General features: G+C 35.6%; 1 non-coding gene across 1 annotated transcript; it reads left to right on the forward strand.

Annotated features, from left to right (window-relative positions):
• Positions 1–356: 356 nt before the first annotated feature.
• On the forward strand, positions 357–519 carry LOC143648941 (U1 spliceosomal RNA). The gene has a single exon (XR_013158838.1). It is a non-coding gene; the product is annotated as a U1 spliceosomal RNA (small nuclear RNA).
• Positions 520–11126: the final 10607 nt, after the last annotated feature.

Here is an 11126-nt window from a genome sequence, read left to right on the forward strand (position 1 = left end):
CCCACAACACTGATTAGGATTAAAATATGGTTTTTCTAGCGTACATAAATCCTTTCAAACCAGTATGCATAATTATGTCTAAGAGTCATCACCTCTTTGGATGATTATATGATATGTGAATATATCTCAGTAAAACAGTGTAAAAAAATCTACAAGTCAAATGTTTAAAAGAATGAGGAATTATGACTTCAGCTACAAAATAAAAAGAACTTGGAAGTCCTTCTTGCCATATTTAAACATTAAAAAGCTATCAGAGGGCCATAGTGGCTCAGCAGGCAGAGTTCTCACCTATGATGCTGGACACCTGGGTTTGATTCCTGGTGCCTGCCCATGCAAAAGAAAGAAAAAGCCATCAGATACTCACCTGGCAGGAGAGAGACCATGATCACATAGGTGGTTTCCCAGGGTGAGGCTTATTCACTGCACTCTGGTTATGGTGACCCCTGCAATTTTCCCAAATGTGGTAAAATTAACTGAATAATTTGTGGTAGTGGGGGACTGCATTTGCACTTTCCCCTAAAAAGAAGAACCATCAGATCCATCAGAGAACTGAGTTTACAGGTCAAACTTCCATACCAAAACACAGAGAGAGAAGATAATTCAGAGTCACATCTTACATTTGCTTACCTGGAACAAAAGTTACTGGAGCCATTTATAAGAACACTTGAATGGAAAATTTGACAAATTGCTAAAGCTGAGAGTGTACCAACTTGAAAGTGAAAAGGTTCCTGGGGCTGCACTCTTGAGGAGAGAGCTTTCATGGATTTTTACCCTCAGAAACACATGGGAGGTTCTCAAGGTCAAGATTCAAGATTACCTTATGGCTCTTGCAAGGGAAAGAGAAGAGTAATCCTTGTTGATTACACATACTTCAAACCTACTTTAAAGTGGGAAAAATGCTGGTCCACCTGGAGGAAAAGGGTACTCAAATGCAAGCTCTGACTAGTTCTATTGTCTTATCTTACTGGATGGAGGATATGGTGTATCACTGGAGAAAGACTGTAAAAGTCCCAGCACAGAGAGAAAGGCTCAATAAAATATTAAAAATCATGCATACATTTATGGAATACATCTACTCTCTTACACCTTACTACCACATGAACTGGGCTTAAGAATAATAACCAACCAGGTAGCAGAGATTAGGTAAAACCCTAAGGAAATCTGAAGAAAGTATGGAGTTTAGTTAATAATTATGCATTTACATTGCTTCATTATTTGTAACAAATGCACCTTATTAATGTAAGATGTTAATAATAGGAGAAGCTAGGTGCAGGGAATGTAAAATTCTCTGTCTTACATTCACATTTTGTGCACAAATTTTAAAATATCCTAAAAACCAAAATGTGTTTTTAAAAAGAAAAAAAATATTTTAAAGAAAAGATCCATGAATATTGGAGTCATTAAATAGAGATCTTCTCTAAGCATGATTAGTACATTAAAAAATGATGAAAATAATTTTAAAAAAAATTGAAATCTATAAAAGAGTCAAATGCAAACTCCAGAATTGTCAAAAATGCCATAAATGTAACCAAGAGGGATTAATAACCCAACAGACACAAAAATAGAAAAATGAGGATAAATAAGCTAGAACATGGGTCTGGAAAAAAATTTCAGATGGAAGCACAAGTAGAAAATGGACGAGACACTCAGAATAAAGATGTAAGAGACATAAAAAACTTGTTCAAATATCTATCATTACGGAAATTGAAGTCCAGGAATATAGTATGAGAAAAATAACAATGTTTGATGAAAAAAATGGGCTCAAACTGTTCTGAAATTGATCAAATTCACCATGTCAAATATAAAAAAAACTCAACTGAATACAGAAAAAAATATTTCTCAATAATTTCTAATCCATACATAAACATAGCATAGAAAGACTTCTTAAAACACAAAAGAAAAAGTGAATTCCTTTATGCGTCAGCAAGATAAGATGCACCATTCAAAGAAGCAACAACAATAATGAGAGATTAGTTTTCAATAGAAGCAATAAATGAGAAAAAATTATCACTTTCCATAAGAAGAAAAAACAAAAAAAAAAACAGAAGGAAAGATACCAGACCTGGCCCTGTTGAAATGCAAAAGTGGTTCAATAGTAACAAAATTACATATATATATATATAAAATATTATATTATTCATATAAAGTTAGGAAATAAAAGTATATGGGCTGATCTAAGGAATTATGAAAATACTTTAGACAAAATTTAATACAAATTTTAAAAAAGATTATTAGATAACATAGGAATCAAACATATTTTCTTAACTAGAAAGAAAAGGCAGCAGCATAATTAATGATATAACTTTGGAGACTTTCCTACTAAAATTAAGAACAAGATAAAAATGCATCTTATCACGATTATCCCAAAACTGTATGAAAAAGAAAACAATAATATTTCTAAAAGTCAGAGATACACACTATGTACACTGGATAGGAAAACTCAATATCATGAAGATTTGAATTTCCTGAGTGAATTTATAGCATTAGCATTATTCTAATGACGACCCAGCATTTTTACTTTCCTAGAATTAGCAAGGCCAATTCTAATCCACATTGAAAAATAAATAAGCAAAGAGAGTGATCAACAGTCTGAAAAAAATGACTAATATAGCATATTAAAATGTAGATTAAAAAAAAGAGTAGAATTGACATGTGAAAAGAAAAGTATGAATAGAATAAAACTCCAGAAATACACCTAAATATCTTCATATATAGGCATACAACACAGATGATGGTTTAAAGAGAATATGAGAAATCTTGTAGCAGGCTGATATAAAACCCTAGATAACTTTCACAGTGATAACAATTATGAACTCTGACAAAATAGAAAACAAAAAAGTGAGGGTTGTCAAAATAAAAGCAGACAGATTATGAAGAAAAGTCAAAATTCAGTGAAACAAATATTAAGGTGATGATTTTTCCTCTCTATATCAGTGAACTTGAAGATAGATACATAGAAATCACACCATCTGAAAGAGAGAGAGATGAGATCAAATATTGTAATAGAACTTTGGTGGCCTGAGGTGCACTATCAAATGATGTTGTTAATTAGTAACCTGAAGGTGAACCTGAACATAGAAGGTGAGGTAGAAAAAAATTGGAAAAGAAAAATAGATAGATGGCCAAAATAGGCAAAAGCAGTGAGTTCACAGTTAGAGCTCAACTAGCTTCAATGAGAATAAATTCAATGAAAGACATGCCCAGACACTTCATAACATGAAACATTTTATAACACATAAAACAAACAACAACAACAACAACCAAAAAAAAACCCCTGAATTTGTTTCTAGCTGACCTGGACTACAGTAAATGATAAAGCCAGATCTTCAGGTTAGACAGAAATGATACTTGAGAGATCTTGAGGAATGAAGAAAGAACAAGCTAAATGAAGAATAACCAAAAAATATATATAAATCACTATTTTTAAGCTTACATCTACAAAAATACTACGACTGTTTAAAGTCCAAACTAAGTGTGGCTTTATGTTTTTTCAACGTTTGTAGTTATAATACTTGGGATATTTTAAAATAAAGGCTTGAAATGGAAGAAACCTATATGATTGCTAAGACATCAGGTTTTTCTTGAAGTGATTCAATACTAGCTGTAAGTTGACTATGAAACCATAAGGATGCAAGCTATAACACTTACAACAAGCATTAAAATTAGGAAAGAAATTTAGCTAAAAAGCCAACATATTCATTAAATTGGAATTATTAAAAATAGCAAATTATATAATACAGCATGAAAAAGAGATATCCAAAATGCCAATAGCTACATTAAATGCTAATGTTCTAAACACTCCAATTATAGGACATAGATTATCAAATGCATAAATAATGTTACTTGTTAAAGACGCATTTAAAGAAAGACATACTTGCCTTCCATGTGAGAGATCTGGGTTCGATTCCTGAACTATGCACCCCCACAAAAATAAATAAATAAATAAAGATGGACTGAAATCAAATGAGTGGGAAACTGTTGAGAATGAAAAGTCTGAGGTTGCTATTTTAAAATCAAGTATTATAGACTTTAAAACAGGGAGCACAGTCAGAGATAAAGCAGATATATCAAAATGGTAACTGTGCTGGTTTGAAAGGCTATAGATATCCTTGAAAAGCCATGTTTTAATCAAAATCCCATTTCACAGAATAATCCCTATTCAATACTGTATGTTTGCAACTGTAATCAGATAATCTCCCTGGAGATGTGATTTAATCAAGAGTTAGGCTGGATTAGGTGATGACATGTCTCCACCCATTTGGGTGGATCTTAATAAATTTCTGGAGTCCTATAAAAGAAGAAACATTTTGGAGAATGGAAGAGATTCAGAGAGAGCAAAACAGAATGACATACCAACAAGAAGCAGAGTTCACCAGCCAAGAATTTTGGAGATGAAGGAGGAAAATGCCTCCCAGGGAGCTTCATGAAATAGGAAGCCAGGAGAAGAAGATAGCAGATGACGTCATGTTTACCATGTGCCCTTTCAGATGAGGAAGGAACCCTGACTGTGTTCACCTTGTGCCTTCTCACTTGAGAGAGAAACCCTGAACTTCATCAGCCTTCTTGAACGAAGGTATCTTTCCCTGGATGCCTTACATGGGGCATTTCTATAGACTTGTTTTAATTGGGACATTTTCTCAGCCTTGGAACTATAAACTAGCAACTTACTAAATTCCCGCCTTTTAAAAGCCATTCCATTTCTGGTATATTGCATTCTGGCAGCTAGCAAACTAGAACAGTAACACAAAAATTCATATCTGAAAGAGATAAAATTGAAATATATTGTAATACCTAATACAGAGATTGAGGAACATTAAGTAAACTGGCATAATTAAAGAGAAAAATGGACAATTCCGCAATCATTGTAGGAGATTCTGGTACCCGTCTTTTGGCAATTGATATATGACTCAAGAAATTAGTAAAATTATAGAAGACCAAATATCAACCATTTTGTTCTACTTGATATTTGCAGAACACTACACCCAATGACTGCAGAATACAAATAATTTTTCAAGTTAACTTGATAAAAAAAAAGCTCATATGCAGGGCATAGAACAAATCTCAGTAAATTCAAAAGAGCTAAACTTATGTAAAGTATGTTCTCTGATCACAATGCAATTAAATTAGAAATCAGTAGCAATAGAATATATAGGAAAGCCCTAAATATTTGAATACTATAGAACACACTAAATAACCATAGATCATCCCACCCCTCAGGACTGTGTACGTGCACAGCCACATCCTCCCTACCAGGCACCTATGCATCTGTGCACTGATCTCCTGATCCCTGCATCCCACCATACCTGTCCTGCATATGTGCACACCCTTGTCCAAGCCCCCAGTACAAGCACCCAGCTCCCACACCTGGTAGGTGCTTACATGTGCATCTGTGCCAGATAGTCCCACTGTACTCTGCACATCTGTGCCAGATAGCCCTACCGTACCCTGCCCCACTACTCCCACATCTGTGTACCCACACCAGGGCCCCACCCACCTGATGTCACCTGCCCTTAACCCACATCCTAAAATCCAGTGACCTGTGTCTTGCCCTTGCACATTTGCAAATCCACATTCTGGGCACCCTGGACCCCTCCCCCTGTGCCCTGCAAGAAAACACCCACACTCTACCTTCCCTGTGCCCTGACTTCTGTGCCCCATAGATCACACCATGATGCCCACACCCATGATGTTTTATGCACCTATCCACATTCCACCTGCACGCAGCCTCCATGCAGTTGCACAATCACCCCCATCCAACTCCTTCCATGCCCTGCCTCTTTGTTCCACACACTGAACCCTGCTCCTGTGTTCCAAGGCCTGCCTGAATTGCCCCCTGCCCCACAGATTCTGCACCACACCTCCACAACCTCCAAAACCACACCCATGTACATGGGCACCAGCATACTGCCTCCACCTGTGTCTATATGCCATACTGTTTTGCCCTGCCCCCTGCCCTGCATCCTGTTCTACCTCTCCTGTAAATACAAAGCTTCAGACTACTGAAGGAAATCAACTTCCAAAGTAACCTTATCAAGATATTTACATGCCTCAAAGGCGAAAGAAAATCACAAAACATTAGGATGCAGAGAGATATAACTCAGCCTAATGACCAAATCAAAACACTGGAGGAGACATAGACATTGGAACAACTAATCAAAGAGGTTCATATAACTATTCTAAATAAAATCAGTGGAATGGTTAATGACATAAAGGAGATCAAGAGACACTAGAAGAGCATAAAGAGGAATTTGAAAGAATAAATAGAAAAATAGCAGATATCACAGAGATTAAATATACTGTAACCAAATAAAAAATATGCTAGAGACACACAACAGCAGATTTGAAGAGGCAAAAGAAAGAACAAGTGAACTAAGACAGGACAACTGAGTTTGAACATACAAAAGAGCAAATGGCAAAAAAAAAAAAAGAGAGATGGAAATTTTTGAATTGGATCTCAGGAAAATGATGGACAAAACAAAGCACTCAACTATAAGAATCATTGGTGACCCAGAACAAGAAGAGATGAGTAAGGGCTAGAAAGATTAGCTGAGGAGATAATAGAGCAAACTTCCCAACCCTTGTAAAAGACATAAATATGTAAATCAAAAAAGCTGAACAAACTCGAAATAGAATAAATCTGAATATGCCTACTCCAAAACTCATATAATTAATCTTCCAAATGTTGAAGAGAAGCAGAAAATCCTGAAAGTGGCAAGAGAAGAAAAATCTAATACATACAAAGGAAGCCACATAAGATTGAGTTCAGACTACTCAACTGGAGGCAGTGATATGATACATTTAAGATCCTGAAACAGAAAGGCTTCCAGCCAAGAATTCTGTACCCTGCCAAATGGTCCTTCAAAAGTAAGGGAGAACATTAAATTTTTACAGTCAAAGAAATGCTAAGAAAATTTGTCAACAAGAGACAAGCCCTACAAAAAATACTAAAGGGAGTTCTGTCAACTGAAAAGAAAAGACACAAGAGGGAGTTCTTGAAGAGGGCACAGAATTGAAGAGTACCACAAAGATTAACTTAAAGGATAAGAAGAGAAAGAGGGAAAAGGATAAATAGATCTGACTAATAATATCCAAAGGATAAGATGGTGGAAACAAAGAAACAAACGAAATGCCTCTACAGTAATAACTTTGAATGTTAATGGACTAGACTTACCAATTAAAAATACAGATTGGGAGAATGGATTAAGAAATATAATCCAGCTGTATTTTGTTTACAAGAGATCCATTTTAGACACAAGGATACAAATAGATTGAAAGTGAAAAGATAAAAAAAAATGGCTCACATAAACTGCAACCAAAAGAAAGTAGAAGTTGCTATGCTAGCCTTGACAAAATAGACTAAATGTAAAGACACCATAATAGATAAATGACACTACATATTAAGAAAAAAGGATAATTCACCAAAAAGAAATGAGAATCATAAATACTTATGCTCCCAATCAAGGAGCTTCAAAGTACATGAGGTTATCATTGGCAAAACCTAAGAGAGTTATAGATGTTTCAACAGTAATAGTAAGAGATTTCAATACACCATGCTCCTCTATAGATAGAGCAAGCAGACAGAGAATCAACAAGAAAAAAAAGAAATTAAACAACTTGATAAATGAATTAGGCCTAACAGACATATATAGGTTGTTACAACCCCAAACACGAGGTTATACATTCTTATCTAGTGCTCATGATACATTCTCTAAGATACAGGCTGGGGCAAAAGTAGGTATTTATAAATTTTAAAATATTGAAATTATTCAAAACACTTTTTCTGATAATAATGGAATGAAGTTAAAAATCATTAACCACCAAAGAATGGGAACTTTCACAAATGTATGGAGACTAAATAACACACTCTTAAACAACCATTGAGTCAAAGAAGAAATTGCTAGATAAATTGGTAGGTACTTGAAGACAAATGAAAACAATGATACAACCTATCAGAACGTATGGGATGTGGCAAAGGCAATGTTGAGAGGGAACTGTATTGCCCTAAATGTCTAAATAAGGAAAGAAGAAAGAGCAAAAATTGAAGACTTAACTGTTCATCTGGAGGAACTTGAGAAAGAACAGCACACCAACCCCAAAACATAAAGAAGAAAAGACATAACAAACATTAATACAGAATTAAACGGATGGAAGAGCAAAAGAACAACAGAAAGAATCAATAAAACCAAAAGTTGGTTCTTTGAGAACATCAATAAAATTGATGGACCACTAGCAAGACTGACAAAGAAAAAAAGAGAAAGGAATCAACTATCTAGGAATGAACTTAATTAGGAATGTAAAGGACTCATACACAGAAAACTATTTAATATTGCTAAAAGAAATCAAAGAAGATCTAAATAGGTGGAAAGATATTCCCTATTCATGAATAGGAAGGTTAAATCTAGTTAAGATGTAAATTTTACCCAAGTTGATCTACAAATTCAATGCAGTACCAAACAACACTCCAAAAACTTACTTTGAAGACCTGGAAAAACAAGGTACCAATTTCAGCTGGACGGGATTGAGACCAAGAATAGCTAAAAGCATCCTAATAAAGAAGAATGAAGCAGGAGGATTAATGCTTCCTGATTTTACAACTTATTATAAAGTCACAGTGGTCAAAAAAGCATGGCAGTCGCACAACGATAGAAGTATTGACCAATGGAATTGATTTGAGAGTGTAGAAATAGACCACCAAATCTATGGTCAGTTGTTCTTCTACAAGTCCCGCAATTACTGAAGAGGAAAAAAAATAGTCTTTTCAATAAGTGGGCATTAGTCAATTGGATATCAGTAGCCAAGAGAATGAAAGAGGACCCATACTTTACACTGTATACAAAAATTAACTCAAATAGGATCAAAGACATAAATATAAGAACCAATTCCATAAAATGCCTAGAAGAAAATGTAGGGAAACCTCTTGAAGACATAGTGATAGGCAGTACCTTCCTAAACTTTACACTGAAGGCAAACAACAACAAAAAAAGAAAATGGGAACCCCTCAAAATCAAATGCTTTTGTGCCTCAAATGGCTTTGTCCAAAATGTGAAGAGGCAGCCAACTCAATTTGGGAAGATATTTGGAAATCACACATTGGATAAAGGTTTGATATCTTGTATGCCTAAAGAAAACATGCAACTGAACAACAGAAGAGCAAACAACCCAATTATAAAATGGGCTAAAAATATGAATAGGCATTTTACTGAAGAACAAATGCAGATGGCTAAAAAGCACATGAAGAGATGTTCATTTTCATTAGCGATAAGGGAAATACAGATCAAGATTGCAATGAGATACCACCTGCTCTAGTTTACAAGCTGCCAGAATACACTAAACCAGAAATGGAACAGCTTTTAATAGAGGGAGTTTGTTAAGTTGAAAGTTTACTGTTCTGAGGCTGAGAAAATATCCCAATTAAAGGAAGTCTATAAAAATGTCCATATTAAGGCCTCAACAAGAGGTTACCTTCACTCAAGAAAGGCTGATGAAGTCCAGGGTTTCTCTCTCAACTAGAAAGACACATGGCAAACATGGCAACATCTGCTGACTTTCTCTCCAGGCTTCTTGTTTCATGAAGTACCACCAGGGGCATTGTGCTGGTTTGAAAGGATGTATGTCCCCTAGAAAGCCATGTTTTAATCTAATTCCCATTTCATAAAAGCAAAATAATACCTATTCAATATTGTATGTTTGAATTTGTAATTAGATCATCTCCCTGGAGATGTAACCCAATCAAGAGTGGTTGTTAAGCTGGACTGAGGAAAATGTGTCTCTACCCATTTGGGTGGGTCTTGATGAGTTTCTGGAGTCCTTTAAAAAAGGAAACATTTTGGAGAAGGAGAGAGATTCAGAGAGAGCACAGAGAATGCTGCAGCACCACGAAGCAGAGAGTCCATGAATCAGCGACTTTTGGAGTAGAAGAAGAAAAATGCCTCACAGGGAGCTTCATGAAACTGGAAGTTAAAAGAGAAAGCTAGCAGATGACGCCATGTTCAACATGTGCCCTTCTACTTGAGAAAGAAACTGTGAACTTCTTCGGCCTTCTTGAACCAAGGTATCATTCCCTGGATGCCTTAAATTGGACATTTCCATAGACTTGTTTTAATTGGGACATTTTCTCAGTCTTAGAAGTGTAAACTAGCAACTTATGAAATTCCCCTTTTAAAAGCCATTCTGTTTCTGGTATATTGCATTCTGGTATAAAGAACAGGTATGTTCTTTCTTCATCTCCAAAGGTATCTGGCTGCATGGGCTCCTCTGGTTCTCATCACTCTCTGGCTCTGGCTCTCTCCCCAATACTTCCTCTTTTAAAGGATTCCACTAAACTAATCAAGACCCAACTGGAATGGGTAGAGTCACATCTCCCTCTGATCAAAGTTAATACCTGGGGTGAAAGGGTAGTTCAGAGGTAGAATTCTCATGTACCATGCAGGAGACCTGGGTTTAATTCCTGGTTCACGCACTTCCCAAAAAAATCAAGCAAGCAAAACAAACAATCAGAAAACAGGCAAACAGAAATTCAAGAAATGATGTTGCAATAATGGGATATTCACATAGAAAAATGATGAAATGTGACCCTACCATACACATACAGAGTAAATAAATAAATAAATAAATAAATAAATAAATAAATAAATAAAAGTTAATATCCACAATTGGGTGAGTCAAATTTCCGTGGAGATAATCTAATCAAGTTTCCCAACTACATTATTGAATAGAGATTAAAAGAGATGGCTGCTCCCACAAGACTGGATGAAGATTAAAACATGGTTTTCTAGAATACATAACCCTTTCAAATCAGGACACTACCTCACACCTATAAGAATGGCTGCTATGAACAAACAGGAAACAGTAATTGTGGGAAAAAATGTGGAGAAATTTAGACACTTATGACCTGCTGGTGAGAATATATAATGTTAAAGTCACTATGAAGGGCAGTCTGGTGTTTCCTCAGAAAATTAAGTGTCAAGTTGCCCTATGACCCTGCAATAACACCACTTGGTATATACTCTGAAGAGCTGAAAGAATGAGACAAACAGACATTTGAACATCAATGTTCACAGCTGCATCATTCACAATCACCAAATGATGGAAATGCTCCAAATGTCCATCAACAGATGAGCAGAATA

The sequence above is a fragment of the Tamandua tetradactyla genome, chromosome 10 (genome assembly GCF_023851605.1).
Source record: "Tamandua tetradactyla isolate mTamTet1 chromosome 10, mTamTet1.pri, whole genome shotgun sequence".
In the NCBI taxonomy this organism is placed as follows: Eukaryota; Metazoa; Chordata; class Mammalia; order Pilosa; family Myrmecophagidae; genus Tamandua; species Tamandua tetradactyla.